Source organism: Apium graveolens, chromosome 10 (assembly GCF_009905375.1).
Source record: "Apium graveolens cultivar Ventura chromosome 10, ASM990537v1, whole genome shotgun sequence".
Taxonomy (NCBI): domain Eukaryota; kingdom Viridiplantae; phylum Streptophyta; class Magnoliopsida; order Apiales; family Apiaceae; genus Apium; species Apium graveolens.
Genome location: NC_133656.1, coordinates 70,714,553 through 70,731,953, shown reverse-complemented (window position 1 = coordinate 70,731,953; position 17,401 = coordinate 70,714,553). Strand labels below are relative to the sequence as shown.

The following is a 17,401-nucleotide window of genomic DNA, read 5'->3' as shown; positions in this document are numbered from 1 at the left end:
GTATAATTAAATATTGTATTAATTGTACAAGCTGTGGACTGCTAGGCCCAATAAAAAGATATATGATACTCAGACCAGAAAGGTTAAGCCTGATGGACCAGATCAGGCCTGATGGAATAAAAAAAAGGCCCAAAAGCCCTGATTATTAATTAATTTCGTAATTAATTAATAAGGGAAAAATCAGATGTTGAGAAGAGTCCCGATAAGGATATAAATCCTTAGAGATTAGCCTCAAGGGGACCTAAAAGGATAAGGAATCAGTTTCCTACTATCTAGGACTCCAAAGTCCATTCTAATTATGAGACTTGCCCACCAAGTCTCCCATACCAAGTCCAATTCAAGAACTCCCAACATCTATATAAGGGGCCTCACCCCACAAATCAAAACTACGTTTTTTGGCTTGATTCTCTAATTCACAGAGATACGTAGGCATCTCGTAAAGGCAGATCGAGCCACGAAACACGAGAGCAGCCATTAAAGGCCTTGAGCTCCCGAATCTTAGTAATAAATACAGCAAATAATAACCTTAGTTTTTTATCCATAACACTGAGACTGTTCCCATTCTCTCTGAGGGACAAGGCTAAGAGCTGGTTACACTCTCTACCAGCTGGTTCGATTACTACTTGGGAGGATCTTGCTCAAAAATTCCTTACTAAATTCTTTCCTATGGCGAAGACAGCTGTAATCAGAAATGCTATTACTCAATTTACGCAGCAAACGGGAGAATCTCTAAGTGAAGCTTGGGAGCGCTACAAGGAGATGCTTAGGAAGTGTCCTCATCATGGAATTCCTGATTGGATGATCATCACTTGTTTTTACAATGGGTTGGGAGCACAGTCCAGACCTATGTTCGATGCAGCATCAGGCGGAGCATTATGGGCAAAGAGCTATAAGGAAGCTTATGATCTAATTGAACTGATGGCTGCTAATGAATATCAGTATCCAACCCAGAGATATCCACAGGGCAAGGTAGCAGGAGTACTTGAGGTGGATACAGCTACGACTATCACTGCTCAACTTAGGCGTTGTCTATGAAGATCGATTCTCTGGCTAACTATGGTGTTAAGCAGATAATTAGTGTTTGTGAGCTGTGTGCAGGTCCGTATGCGACAGAGCAATGCGCTATATCTAGTGACTCAGCTCAGTTTATGAGCAACTTTCAGAGATCGCAACAACCAGTTCCAGACACTTATCATCCTGACAACTGGAATCATCCTAACTTCAGCTGGAGCAACAATCAGAATGTGATGCAACAGCCGTTCCAGCCGTTTGGAAATAAGCTGTTCAACTCTCTTAGTTTTCAGCAACAACTCCAACTTCAACAACAAACTCATGATGCAGGTCTATCTTCGAATGAAAAATCTGAATTAGAGGAGTTGAGGCTTATGTGCAAAAACCAGGCTCTTATATGCCAAAGCCAAGCTGTTTCTATCAAGACTCTGGAGAACCAAATAGGGCAAATTGCTAATGCCTTATTGAATCGACCACCAGGAACGCTTCCTAGTGATACAGAAGCCAATCCAGGAAAGAAGGAAGTTGAAGAACATGTGAATGCCATCACCTTAAGGTCTGGAAAGATCGCAAGCCCCCAAATTCAGCAAGACGAAGAGCCTGAAAAATCTCAAGATTCAGAAAATGCAGTTGTGGCTGAAGAAGATGTGTAGAAGAAAGTAGAGGTGGAACCAAGGAAGACTACTGTGGAACACACTCCTCCTGAGGATAATACAGGGGAGAAACAGATCTATCCTCCACCTCCTTTTCCAAAGAGGCTGCAGAAGAAAAATCCGGATAAGCAGTTTGAGAAGTTTCTGGAGATGTTCAAGAAACTTCATATCAACATACCTTTCGCTGAAGCTCTTGAACAGATGCCTAGCTATGCGAGGTTTATGAAAAGTATTCTCTCTCAGAAAGTGAAGCTCGATGACTTAGAGACCGTTGCTCTAACGGAGGAATGCAGTGCTGTGCTGCAACAGAAGTTGCCTCCGAAGCTTAAAGATCCTGGAAGCTTCACTATTTCTTGCACCATCGGAAACTTGTCGTTCGATAAGTGTTTATGTGATTTAGGAGCTAGCATCAATCTGATGCCCTTATCTATCTTCAAGAAGCTTGGTCTGCCTGAGTGTAAGTCATATGTCATAGCCTATTTGTATATTCGAGGATTCAACTCAACTCAAATAAGAATGTAATAAGTAAATAGTGGATCGACCGTCAGAGAGATCTCGCAAAGTAATATCTGTCAAAGGATTCAGAAACAAGGTTCATCTACAGACTTGAGGAGTTAATTCACTGGAAGAAGTTCAAGAAGTTGATCATGCCTCAGTGATATAAATCAAGATCGTGGATTTAATCAAGTGACAGAGATCTCGTCAGAGTATCATTAATTACAAGGATTTAATCTGAAGAAAATCAAAGCGTCAAAGTCAAGACATGAAGAAACGTCACGGAAGTTAGTCACTCATGAACCAGACAGTACATCGAGTGTCAACGTTGAAGTGGCGGAATTGATTCATAATTCTCAGTGATTTTCAGAAGATATTCAGAAGAATGGATGCTGCTCAGGGTTAGTATTAATTCTCTATTAATTAATTAAGTCATATAATTTAATTAAGTAAATAAATTATATCTGCAAAGATTAATTTATTGATTAATTAAATTAATTGATTAATTAATTCAGAATTAATTTTAGGAATTTTCAGAAGTTTAATTGGATTAAATTCAATCTTAAATCAGCAAGACAATTGAAAATGAACTAGCATGACAATCTGGATTGTCATACCGATTGTCATGCCAGTTCAAAAGATTGTCCTACCGATAGTCATGCCAGTTCAAAAGATTGTCCTACCGATAGTCATGCTGGTTCAAACGATTGTCTTGCTAGCTCAAAAGGATAGTCTCACCGATTGTCATACAAGCTTAAAGGATTGTCATTCCAATTCAATTAATTCGGCTGTTGATAAATACAAGCAGAAGTCATTCAACTCAAAAAACATCTCAATCATACAGAACACAATACAAGAACAAAGAAAAAAAAGCAGCCGCCTTTAAACATTTTATTTTCTTCTCTGCTTACATCAAGATCAAAATTCTAGTTTGTTAATGTTAAATTCAACCACTAGAATTATTTATCTTGTTCTTGTGTAACAATCTAGCGGATCAAAATCCCTAGAACTTAATCTCAAATCGCGTTTAGCATTTGATTCTAATTATTGCAAAAATAGAAAAAGTTCATGTCGAATTTATTCTAGATTTGTGATAATTGATTTGAGATTAATACCTTGTAATCGATACAGTTGTTGTAACACCTTTCAAGTTTAATAATATTTTTATTTAACTTGAATTTTGTTTCACATTTTTTATTCCGCATTTAATTCGATTATTCGGTGCTGTTTGTATTCAACCCCCCCCTTCTACAAACACATTGGGACCCAACAATTGGTATCAGAGCCTTCTGATTAACGAACCAATCAAGATCCTAGACTTTTGTGATTTTTCAACTCCTTGAATTTTTATTTATTCAAAAATTCATAATGACTTCACATAAAGTTGGAACCGTTAAAATTCCACAATTTGATAAAGAGAATTATATCATGTGGAAGAAGAAGATGCTATTATTTTTACAAGTTGCAAATCCCAAATATTCAAACTTGTTAAAGAAGGGTATAAAAACTCCGATGGTTATTGAACCAGAGGTAATAATAGATGGTGTGGTGACTACTGAAGCTAGAACCTATCCAAAAGAGCCTGAAGATTTTAATCCTGCTGAGAAGGAAGAAGCCTCCTTGGATGCCAGCCTTCAATTAATATTAATTGATTCCCTTGATCCCTTGATGAACAGACATGTGATGAACTGTAAAAATTCCAAACACATGTGGGAAACTATTGAGGTGATTAATGAAGGCACAGAGGAAGTTAGGGAGAACAAGTTGGAAATCCTAACCTCTGAATATGAACATTTCAAATCAAATCCAGGAGAAGGAATTACTGAAGTGTTTGAGAGGTACAATGCGTTGATCAACAACCTGAACATCAATGGAAAGTATTATTCAATCAGGGAGGTCAACAAAAAGTTCCTTTTAACACTGCCAGCTCATCTTGAACATAGAATCACTGCCATTAGAGAAGCTAGAGATCTGAGTGAGATTTCTTTGGACAGGCTCTATGGAGTGTTAAAAACCTATGAGTTGGAGCAGATTCAACAGAAGGAAGTCTACGGGAAGGATAGAATGGTCAGCACATCTACTGCACTTGTAGCTGAAGGTCAACAACAACAACAATCTCAACAGTTAGAAAGAATGGTACAGTTTTCCAAGGGTGAGGAAAATGAGTTAGTAGCAGAATATGATCCTCCTACTACAAATCAATCAAGTGATGATTTTTATTCCTTGGAAGAGCTGGAGCAATTGGAAGATGAATCAATGGCCCAAATTGTCAAGAGATTCTCCCATGTCAGATTCAGGAGGAATCCTAAGCTTAAGTACAAGTCCAACTACAACAAATTCCAGAAAGGTGGATCTTCATCCTCTAATACCAGCAGTGGTGGGTACAAAACAGGGATGGTTGATCGAAGCACCATTAGATGCTATAACTGCAATGAGTTGGGACACTTTGCCACAGAATGTAGGAAGCCAAAGCAAGTAAGAAAGAACTCTGAAAGGGCTTATCTGGCAAAGGGAAGAAGCTGGGATGATACTGACAGTGAAGATGAAGATGAAGGAAATCTTGTTCTTATGGCTATTGATGGAAAAGCTTCATCGTCAAGAATAGAGGTAAAACTTTCTGATGCTGAAATGGTTTATCATCTAAGAGGTAACTTAGATTGTGCACGTCGTGATAATGAACTGTTAAGTTTAAAGATCACAGACCTTGAGAAAGAGGTCAATGAATTAAGACTTGTGCATATTAATCAAGACAAATTAAAAGAACAGGTATCTTTTCTAGAGAATAGAGTTGACTGTTATAGAAAACTCGAAACTATTCTCAAAGACAAGATCACCGGTCTTGAGACTAAGGTTAGAGCCTACTTCAATTCTTGTTCGAAGGCTAAAGAGTTCTATAGTAAGCAAGCTGTTAATCAAACATCTGGAATAGGATATGATTACAATGCTGATATTGGAGAATTAGGCATAAACTCCCCTCCTCATGTCTGTGCTAAAGGGAGGGAAGTACCACATGTGCTTAAGGGTGTTGATGAACCCCTCTATAAAGCATCAATTGCTGAACCATTTGATGCGACCTCTTCTGTTATTCAAGAAGAAATACGTGCTGAGGATCATGCTTATGAGAAGATTGTTTCCAAGTCAAGTGAGTCGAAAGTTCCAGTCAAAGTTGTGAAAGCAACTGAGACTAACTCAGACACACATGAGTTGGATAACAATAATGCCATGTCTACCATGCATAAATTACCTGTTGTTAATCACTCTCATAAAGCATGTGGTGTTGCTAATTGTATGTCTTGTGCTTTTAATATGATGTATGCTTATTTTAATGGCAAGCATGTGTCTAATGATAAGACTACTCCTCGTCAGCATGTGAATAACAAGAAGCATGATAGGTTTAAGACTGCCAGTCCTTTTAAGGCTAGAAAGGAGACATTTGTGCCTAAGCTTAAACAGAAATTTGTTAAGGCTATTTACAAGGTCAAATGTTCAGTCATTGAGAAAGTTGAGACAATTAAAATTAAAAATGTTGTTTTGCCTGACAAAGGACAGTTCTACAAGTATGCCGGGCCCAACCAAGTTTGGGTTCCGAAGAAGGTCTAATCCATTTGTAGTGCAGGGCATTAAACAGGTGTAACCGGTAGTGTGGATTCTTGACAGTGGATCATCAAGACATGTGACCGGAGATAGAGCCCTGCTATCAAATGTGGATTGAGAAAGCTGGCCCCCTGGTTACCTTTGGAGATAACAGCAAAGGTTTATCTGAGGGATATGGCTGTTTGCAAGCTGGGAATGTTATCATTGAAATTTTGTATATTGTGCTAGGTTATTATCAGGAAGCAGTATCTAACATATAGCACCAGTGACGAGACTTGAGAATATTACGACATATCAGGCACTTGCTGCACATTACACTTGGAATTGTACTCTAGTAAGATGTGTACAAGTGTACTCCTGGTTAGTGAGTTAAAAGAGAAAGTCAGTGCACCACAGTTCATGGACTTTGCAGCTGCAGATCTATTGGACTATGCAATCTCTTCTTCACAATCTCACTTCAGGTTGGTATGAACTAGTATACTGCTCAAGCAATCGTCAAGAACATGGTATGGCACTCTAACTGAAGTTATTGTTTAATATGAACTAGTAGAGTCGTCATATTTTTAACTCTCTTATCACTAAGCACAATCATATTGTTTTATATGTGCAGTGGTATATTGATTATACAACATAACAATTAGTATCTAAAGTACTTGACAAGTATCGGTCAATGATATCTTGTTAACATTATGTTGCAGATATTTGTAAGCTTTTGACATGAATGAGAATTACTTAGACTTTACCCTAAGTGATCAATGTTTTATCAAAAACTCATTCATATTGAAAAACAAAATCAAACTTCTTTCTACATTAGTGATTTCTTATGTCATGTAAAATCTTTTGAAATCACTATTGTAAATCATTTTCTCTCTATTACCATATATTCTGTGTTACAGGTTCAGTCTCCAATGACTTTCTTTCATTGACAGTCATGAGGTTGAAAATCCACAACGTCTATCCCAGACTGTAAAGACAAACATAAAAACAGAACCAACCAACACTCTTTTACCACTAAAAGTAGTATGAATGAGCGTGAGGGAGGTAGTGCCTAGTGCACCACATAAGGAAGGTTCTGTAGTCAACCCAGTAGCTCTGTCTCCTACATAGATGAGTAGTATTTAAACCGAGATAACTGCTAGCCCCCATACATCTTCTCAAAAAGATGTAATGGCTGAAAAGGCACAAAAACAGTTACTAGATTCATTCTCTCAACAGGGTGAGTCTATTGAATTTTTCCTGTCGGCCAAGGTATCCGATGTAGTGTCACCACTTCAAACATAATCAATTCTTGATGCACAAGGAGAGGTTACACACACAAAGGATGAGTTGACGGAAACAAGAGTTTCGACCATTTTAAGGTCAGATTCGATTGTTCAAGGTTCGTTAGTGGACCAATTGCCTTTACAGGTGTTAGGAGAGGATACTGATCCAAAAGCCATATGTCAGTGGTCAGTGTCTACCTCCCCAGGCTTAAATCCCCTGGATGTATCTGCGGATAGTGGATCTGACATAGGTGCAGATCGGCAACTTGTTGACAATGATTCAGATATTACCTGATGAGTCACAAGGAAATGTCTTCACAGACATTAGAAGGGAACCTTGATCTTTATGCTAAATTCTTTGGATCATTGTTTACCTTCCCAGAATTCAAATCTGGAACCCTAAAAGGGAAACTAGCAACTTGTAAATTATGACTCAGATTCATCTGACGAGTTTAACAAGGATGGGGATTTGTGAACTCCCATTGCACCACCTGTGACCTCCTTAAGGATGGCTAAGGTGATTTTCCTTGCAGGTACAGCTGGATTATGGAGCTATGAGAGAAGAGTGATACACTTGTGAGAATGAGTGTAAACACGAGTGGAGAGAAGAGTGAAACACATGTGAGGTACACTAAAACAGGATCACACACTCACAGTGAGGAAGAAAGAGAAACTACTTGTTATTTCTTTTCCAACCAAGTGAAATATGAGAACTCCTTCAGACGACGGCATACATTCCTTCTTTAAGGGGGAGATAGAAGCTTAAGTAATAGTTTGGAGGATTCCTCAACTAAGGGGGAGAAATAGCAGAGAGGTGAAGAAAAAGATCCTAAAAATGTACACTACACCACACCATTGTTGTTTTTAACTACGGATCCTATTGTACGGGAGAGGTGGTAAACACAAGGTGATTTCCTAGTAAGGGAAGAAGCTGTTAGGGGAGTACCATTGGTTTTTATCTGCGGATCCTATTGTACGGGAGAGGTGGTAAAACGAAGGTGATCTTCTTTAATCAGTTGATTCTCATAGGGGGAGAAGCAAGAGAGATATGTGCTTCTCAACAGGAAATGTGGTTGTACAAAAGAAGATGAAACTACTTGAAGATATGTTCAGTCTAGAGGAACATCTACTTGGAATCTGGAAAATGTTAAATCTAGTCCAGAACTTTTCTACTATTTACTTTGCATTTCTGTTTATATCTTTTTCTTATTTGTTAGTTGAGTTATCCTCTAGGTATTTGTGTGTTATTGTCTAACAAACAAATAGGGGGAGATTGTAAGTCATATGTCATAGCCTATTTGTATATTCGAGGATTCAACTCAACTCAAATAAGAATGTAATAAGTAAATAGTGGATCGACCGTCAGAGAGATCTCGCAAAGTAATATCTGTCAAAGGATTCAGAAACAAGGTTCATCTACAGACTTGAGGAGTTAATTCACTGGAAGAAGTTCAAGAAGTTGATCATGCCTCAGTGATATAAATCAAGATCGTGGATTTAATCAAGTGACAGAGATCTCGTCAGAGTATCATTAATTACAAGGATTTAATCTGAAGAAAATCAAAGCGTCAAAGTCAAGACATGAAGAAACGTCACGGAAGTTAGTCACTCATGAACCAGACAGTACATCGAGTGTCAACGTTGAAGTGGCGGAATTGATTCATAATTCTCAGTGATTTTCAGAAGATAGTCAGAAGAATGGATGCTGCTCAGGGTTAGTATTAATTCTCTATTAATTAATTAAGTCATATAATTTAATTAAGTAAATAAATTATATCTGCAAAGATTAATTTATTGATTAATTAAATTAATTGATTAATTAATTCAGAATTAATTTTAGGAATTTTCAGAAGTTTAATTGGATTAAATTCAATCTTAAATCAGCAAGACAATTGAAAATGAACTAGCATGACAATCTGGATTGTCATACCGATTGTCATGCCAGTTCAAAAGATTGTCCTACCGATAGTCATGCCAGTTCAAAAGATTGTCCTACCGATAGTCATGCTGGTTCAAACGATTGTCTTGCTAGCTCAAAAGGATAGTCTCACCGATTGTCATACAAGCTTAAAGGATTGTCATTCCAATTCAATTAATTCGGCTGTTGATAAATACAAGCAGAAGTCATTCAACTCAAAAAACATCTCAATCATACAGAACACAATACAAGAACAAAGAAAAAAAAGCAGCCGCCTTTAAACATTTTATTTTCTTCTCTGCTTACATCAAGATCAAAATTCTAGTTTGTTAATGTTAAATTCAACCACTAGAATTATTTATCTTGTTCTTGTGTAACAATCTAGCGGATCAAAATCCCTAGAACTTAATCTCAAATCGCGTTTAGCATTTGATTCTAATTATTGCAAAAATAGAAAAAGTTCATGTCGAATTTATTCTAGATTTGTGATAATTGATTTGAGATTAATACCTTGTAATCGATACAGTTGTTGTAACACCTTTCAAGTTTAATAATATTTTTATTTAACTTGAATTTTGTTTCACATTTTTTATTCCGCATTTAATTCGATTATTCGGTGCTGTTTGTATTCAACCCCCCCCCCCCTTCTACAAACACATTGGGACCCAACACTGAGCTGAAACCAACATACATGTCATTGCAACTAGCTGACCGTTCCATCGCTTATCCACGAGGTATAGTGGAGGATGTATTGGTCAAGGTGGATAAACTCTTCTTCCCTGCTGACTTTGTAATTCTTGATTTCGAGGAAGATAAGAAGATTCCCATTATCTTGGGAAGACCATTCTTGGCTACAGGCCGAACTATGATCGATGTGCAAAAAGGAGAGCTTACGATGAAGGTTCATGATCAGAAGGTCACTTTTAATGTGTTCAAGGAAATAAAATTACCCACAGCTAAAGAGGAGTGCTTTAAAGTAGAGCAAATTCAGGTTTTGAATGCACCTCTGTGGAAGAGGAAGTTGGATGTGCCATTCGATTCTCTTGGGTTAGTAGAGCTGAAAATTTCTCAGGATCGTCTCGAGTCGTCTATTGAAGATGCTCCTACACTTGAGCTCAACCCACTACCAAATCACTTGAGTTATTCATTCTTAGGTGCACCCCCTGACAAGGGGTTGGGATATATCTTTGATGATGTAGAGGGTAGCCGAACGGATCCTCCAGTGCCTATAGAGGGTTCTTCTCATGTACAGCAGGTAGTTGATAGGACTGGTGTTGGTGACGAGCAGTACAGGCGAGTAATTAGGCGTATGGAGGCCATGCATGACATTCACCGTCATTTTGCTGCAGATTTGACACACGCTTTCGGTACTATTTTCCGAGACACTAGTGGCGAGGTTGATTGGCCACCTGATCCTCCACCCGAAGAGGGTGATCTTTCCGACGACTAGGTATGCCTGAAATCCTTATTATTACCTTCAATGAGGACATTGAAAATTTTAAGTTTGGGGGTGATAATGTAAGGATTAGTAGTGCCATATAGATTCATATAGATTTATGTTGCATGTTTAGTTGTACTTCATTCATATTTTTGCATGATTGTTCATTTAGGACATATTTGTTTGTTTTTATATAATTTCATATAGTTGCATTTGCATGCATGTTTAGCATGATCCCTTAAGATGAACTATGATATTTGATAAGTTGATGTTGATTTCAGTGTGGTGATGACGAATAGAGGGATGTTTAATTCCTAATGAATTGATTTGCATGCCAGAAATAAATATTTTCACAAAGTCTTATAGGGTTGCTTTTGATCTAGATCATGATCATACTTGTTTGTTGTTGAGATTTAATCACTTGGTTATATTTAAAATTTGTGATATTCTCGTAGTGATGTAAAAACACTGATTCTTTTTATCTGGAGAAAAACTTGGATTTCATTGCTAGTTGTTGTAAGGCTAGGTGTCAAATGGCTAGTAGCCGGCTCATATTTTTATGAGTAGTCTGGGGTTGAATGAGATGGAGCGAAACGCACTCATTCAAAAATTGTTGAAAAAAGAAGAAAAAAAGAAAAATGAGAAAAAAAAGAAAGAAAAAGAAAGAAAAAAAGTATGTGTTTATGCATAATTGATCAAGAGTGAGCTCTTTAATACTCGAGTTATTAAGTTTTAGGGGACTTTGTGCCTAGTGACCTAAGGCTTTTATAGTCTGGGATCCACTAACCTAACGCTCGCTACATGGGTATTATTGTATAAGTCTTTTGGGACCTCATTCATTGCACGATCAAATAAGCATCTTTATTATGTGTTCAATAATAGTGTGAATCCTTGTATAACTCTAGTAGAAAGGAGGTGTTGTGAGTCATAATGCGTTTATTGTCTATTCTGTTTATAAACTTTTGATTGTTTCGATGATAGATAAGTTATGGTTATTGATCTAGTATCGAGAGTATATCTGTTAAGCATCCACACACGCACGTTTCTGGTTTGTGAGTTGGTTTGTGGGATTTATTTGAACTCTATTTCAAGTTATTGCATTCTTAGAGGCATTGGTTTATTCATTTGGTTATGGTTATTCTGAGGGGATCGATTGCATTATCATTTAGTTGCATTCACGTAGTTGCATTCATGCATTAGGTTTATTTTGTAGTTTTGAGTCTGTTTATGCTTGAGGACAAGCATCGATTCAAGTTTGCGGGTGTAATAAGTGGATTTTATATCCACTTGGAATGCTTTATTACAAGCTTAAATTGGTGTTTTGGACTCAAGTTGTTGGTATTTTGATGTGTTTTTGTGTTATTGCATTTCAGGTATTAGTTAAATGAAGAAAAGAGTTTTTAAAGGAAATATGATGAAAAGTGATCAGAATTGGAATCCAAGGCCATTGTCAAGTTGTAGATAATCTCAATAGCTTCGCGTGGGCAGTTGAATCGCCTAATTCTGACGAGTAGAACTCAAGTTATGGCCAAAACAAGATTCATCAGAATATTTTTCCCAGTCAGTAGCTGAGCGCCCGCTCAGCAGAGCTGAGCGCCCGCTCAGCAGAGCTGAGCGCCCGCTCAGAGAGCTGAGCGCCCGCTCAAGAGAGCTGAGCGGCCGCTCAGGAGGCGGCTGGTCGCTGATTTCGCTGAAAAAGCCTTTTTTGAGTAGAAATTTGATAATTTTAAGGGTCCAGGTCCACTAGGGGCGTATATATACTTAAAAAAAAGGGTTTTCATCATCCGGGAAGATTGGGATACCAAGGAGAAGACCTAGAAGCACTAAACAACTCCGAAAAAGAAGATCTTGTTTTCAACTTGTGATTCTTTGAATTAGTTGTAACTTTGGATGCTCGTTTTCATTCTTGTTGAACCTAGATCTCGTTTATTCGTACTTTGATTATTATTTAGTTTATTAAGACCTTGTTTATACCATGCTTTCATTGGAACCCATGGTGACGATGAGTTCGATTATGGGCTAATCGTTGTCATGGGGTTCTAGCGGATTTACTTATGAATTTCAATAGTTAATTGTTTCGATATCTTGGTGTGTGGTGATTGATTGATATCCTAGTATTGGTTGTGCTTATTCGTCTTATGTGCGTAGCTAACATATAAGATAGCGTGTTAATCTCTATTGAAGCGACAGTGAATATAGAGGTTTAGAACTTGCCATGCTAGCATAGGTTCTTGTATGTGTATACATGATTCGTAGGTAACTCTAACCGTTTTACTTGCCCTATGTAATCAAGATAGATAACTTGTTCTTAAACCGTTATGTTGTCAAATTCTATAGACATATAGGGTCTCAATATAATTGGTGCCTATTCAGCTTCTATCTCTTTTGTGGATGTCTGGTAGAATGGTACTCGTGCAACGAAAGTTGGTGTTTATCAGTTTCGTGTTATCTGATTAGTGTCATCACCATCACATGCTAAGGTTAAAAACAATAAGGCTATTGAATGAAGTATATAATGAAGTTAGAATCCCATGTTTGTCATATATAGTAATTCAACCTCAATTCTCTTAGTTAATGTTATTTAATATAATCTCTTAGTTTAATAAAAACCCAATTTGTTATTTGTCTTAGCATTGAGCGATAACCATACATTGTTGCATAGGTGCATAAATTGAACTTAACCTAAACTAGTCTCTGTGGGAACGAATCTGATTTATATCTTATACTACTTGCGAACGCGTATACTTGCGTGAATATTAGCGCGTGTTTTCGCCCTAACAGATACTCACAGAGGAGTGGAGTAGACCAAGAAATGGAATGGAACTGATTTCATTCTAAGCTCTAAAGTTCTGACAGAGCACATTGCTAAGGCTGCTGAGCTGATGACAAGTTCTGATTTCAAGACTCAACTCAAAGTCACAGCTCTATCTACTAAATATCTTCAAGGTCTACACTCTCAAACTCATGCTAAGGTTGATAAACTTCTGGAGTCAGCTGAAAAGCTAGATATGACTCTCAAGTTAGACAAGTCAAGACTAATCAGACCTATACATGAAAAAATTGAAGCAATTAAGAAGGTTCAGGAGAAGCAACAGGCCCAAATTACTGAGGTCCTGCAGAATCAAGCTTCTCAAAAAGCTCAACTGGATGAAATTCCATCTTCAATAGAACTTCTTCTCTCTCTCCTACTACCTGATGATGCCAAAAAGGGGGAGAAGGTAGTTAAGTCCAAATGCTCAACCAGTCAGATACTGAAGAAGAGGGATAATAATGAAGATGACCAGGGAAACCCTAGCAAGGGTCAAGGTCAAGGGCAAAGTAGCAAGGTTTCTTCTAGGAAACTAATTTTTGATGCAAGCAAATCTTCTACTCAAAAGAAGACAAGTTCTGAAGCTGCTCAAACTCAAAATCTGATAGCAAGTGCTGATAATCAAAATCTGATATCAAGTTCTGATGTTCTGATTCAAGGAGGAAGTAAAGACTCTCAGAAGTTTTTGCAAACTCTGAAGCTCAAGGGAAAGGAGACTACTGTCTACTACAAGGATCCTAAGATTCAGACACTTGATGAAGAGATTGCTAGAAGATTATTTCTCAAACATAATCCTGGAATGGATTTGGAAACTCTCAAGGAGGAAGAAGTTAGATTTGCAGCTGAGAATACAAATCTAAAGTGTAAAGCTTCTGATGTTAAGAAACCTCCAAGGCCTAAGGTAAATGGCATTGTGATCAAGGAAAAGTCAAATTCTGAGGCTTCAAAGCCCATGACAAGATCACAGATTGATCCCAAAGATAATGGGAAAGGAAAAGTTGATGAACCAACAAAGCCACAGGAGATGAAAATTCCTCAAATCCTGATGAAACCGGTGTGCAAAATGGTTCAAGTATTTGATGATAATGCTGTTGAAGATGAAGATGTTCAAACTCTGAAAAGAAGGAAGATAACTGAAGAATCCAAGACAACCTCTGACAAAGCTCAAGTTGTTCAGAGTGAGAAACAACAAGCTACAGAAGAAACAACAAATTCTGATCAAGTCATCAAGAAATCAACCTCTAACAGTGCTCAAGTTGATAGACAAGATGAAAGTTGTTGATAAGAAGAAACTCCTATGGAAGAATGTCAAACCATCAGATCCAAAGAAAAGCTAATTTTTATCTAATTTCATGACTGTTGGATTGAAAGCCAGAGAAGCAAGGGATAGAGCTAGACTAGGTTCTGATGAAGTTAAGATCAAAACAGGAGTTGAAGTGCTTACAAGAGATCCATTTTTGTTGACTGACAAAGCTCTTGAAGATATTACACAGAAACACCTTGATAAGGTTATCTCTGTTCAAGTGGTATTGGATGCTCATGACAAGCATAATGTCAAAGAAAATATGATTCTATTTCTTGAAGATGGAAGGACATATCAAATGTCAGAATCAGATGTGCTGAACAAATCCCTAAAAAAACTTCAATTCTTTCATTATCTTTTAGAGATAAAGTCTGATATTACCAGGAGATGGTCAAATTTCATTATGAAGACCATAAGAGATAAAGCAAGAATTTCTGGTTCAAGGGTTACAGAATTCATTCCTAACATAGTTGAAGATGATGGAAGTGAAATTCCAATGAAGACTGTGCTACAATGAAGATTCTTCTCATCCAAGGGTAATAAGACTGGGTGATGGTTTAGAAAGAAACCATATCTCTGCACTAAGGACTGCAATCTACCAGATTGGAAGTCAAGATGAAGAGATGAAGCAAGTCAAGACTACAATAACTCAAGTCCTGAGGAATAAAGAAGAAAAGCTGATATCAAACTTTGTCAAGAATCACTTTGGATTCAGATTGACTCAGTGAGATTAGTAAAAGCTACAAGGACTGTAAATTGTAGTTAGTTATCTAGTTAAACTCTTATTGCATTTGTACTTAAATGTTTTTGACATCATCAAATCTATTAACTTGTATATTTTTCATAATTTACAAGTTGGGGGATATTGTTAGATATATTTGAGATGTCATGTCTAATATGATTTGTGTTTAGTTTTCAGAACTTAACAACAAGACATATCAGGACTTACTGAAATCAGAACTTACTGAAGTCAGAACTTAATATCAGAACTTAAGGTGTCAGAAGATACATATCAGTACTTAAGTGCGGGAAGACTTTCAGATAAGAAATGTGGCTGATTTACAGGAGAGAAGATCTGGACTAAAATAATAGAAGATATGCATGGAAAGAGTTAGAAGACTAGAAGACTTGTAGAAGATATCTTTTTGATATATTTTAAAAAAACAGAATTGTATTCCATATCAATTAGAATATATCTTGTAATTGTGTACTATATAGACACAGCTTAGGGTTTACACTACATGTGTTATCATTATCGAGAAACATTATTCATTATAACCTAGCAGCTCTTAGTGATATTTGTTCATCACTGAGAGAGAACAATAGTTCATATTATAACAGAGTTTATTGAATATAATTGATCTTTGTTACATACTTGTGTTCAAATCAATTTGATTGTATAAACACTGTATTCAACCCCCTTCTACAGTTTTGTGTGACCTAACACTAAGTACTTTAAATAATACTCCTAAACAAGATGAAGATTTCTTATTTGAATTAAGACAAGTTACCTACTGAAAATATCTCATAAAAGTCAAAGTTATCTTTTCAGATGACTTTATCTTAGATACAATTGCCTTATTCGATACAGGAGGAGATTTGAATTGCATTAAAGAAAAAATAATACCAAAAAGATTTCATCAGCATACCAACGAAAAATTAACTGCTGTTAATAACTCAAACCTCAATATAGTTAGTAAGGTTGATGCCTCTATCAATAATAAAACTTTCCAAATTAAGATATCTTTTCTCCTAGTTAAAGAAATACATCATCTTGTCATATTAGGTACACCTTTCTTCAATTTAATAACCCCTATACTGTCATCTAAAACGGTATTACTTTCAAAACCCCTGACACCAAACTTACCTTCCCATTTCTTGAAAAACCTAAAACAAGGAACCTTAATACAATAAAGGTATATTCTATAAATAATAACGAGATAAATACCTTAATTCAAGGCAAACGGATACAATTATCACATCTACAACAAGACCTTTCCTCTCACAAGATTGAGAAGCAGTTATAAGACCGCTTTATCAAAGAAAAAATCTTAAAATTACTAAAACCAATAGAAGTGGAACTATGTTTTGACCTACCAAATGCATTTTGGCATAGAAAACAACATATGATTGATTTACCTTATGAAAAAGATTTTGATGAGAAGGAAATACCAACAAAAGCAAGACCTATCCAAATGAACTCCGACCTAGAGCAACATTGCAGAAAAGAGATCACCGATCTCGAATCAAAAGGAATCATATCAAAATCCAGATCCCCGTGGTCCTGTGCAGTTTTCTATGTAGACAAAAATGCTGGAATTGAGATAGGGACCCCAAGACTAGTTATCAATTATAAGCCTATAAATAAAGCCCTAAGATGGTACAATACCCTATACTTAATAAAAAAGATCTTTTACAAAAATTAAGATCTTCGATAAAATTCTCCATATTTGATTTAAAATCAAGATTTTGGCAGATTCAAATCCTCCCAAAAGATAGATATAAAACTGCTTTTAAGGTCTCACTCGGACAATATGAATGGAATGTCCTTCCATTTGGAATCAAAACAGCCCCTAGCAAATTTCAAAGAATTATGAATGACATATTCAATGACTATTCTACATTCTGTATAGTATATATTGATGATGTTCTAGTTTTTTCAGAATCTATTGAACAACATTTCAAACAACTTAAAACTTTCTGCCATGTATCTAAGAAAAATAATTTAGTCATATCAAAATCCAAGATTTCCCTATTTCAAACTCGTGTAAGATTTCTTGGCCACTACAGATCAAAAGGAACGGTTACACCAATTGAAAGAGCCCTAACTTTTCCAATAAAATTTCCCGATAAAATCACAGATAAAACCCAAATCCAAAGATTTTTAGGAAGTCTCAAATATGTCCTAGACTTCTATC

General features: G+C 36.6%; 1 non-coding gene across 1 annotated transcript; it reads right to left on the bottom strand.

The window, feature by feature from the left end:
• Window positions 1–681: 681 nt before the first annotated feature.
• On the bottom strand, window positions 682–788 carry LOC141694714 (small nucleolar RNA R71). The gene has a single exon (XR_012563999.1). It is a non-coding gene; the product is annotated as a small nucleolar RNA R71 (small nucleolar RNA).
• Between the last annotated feature and the right edge of the window lie 16,613 nt (window positions 789–17,401).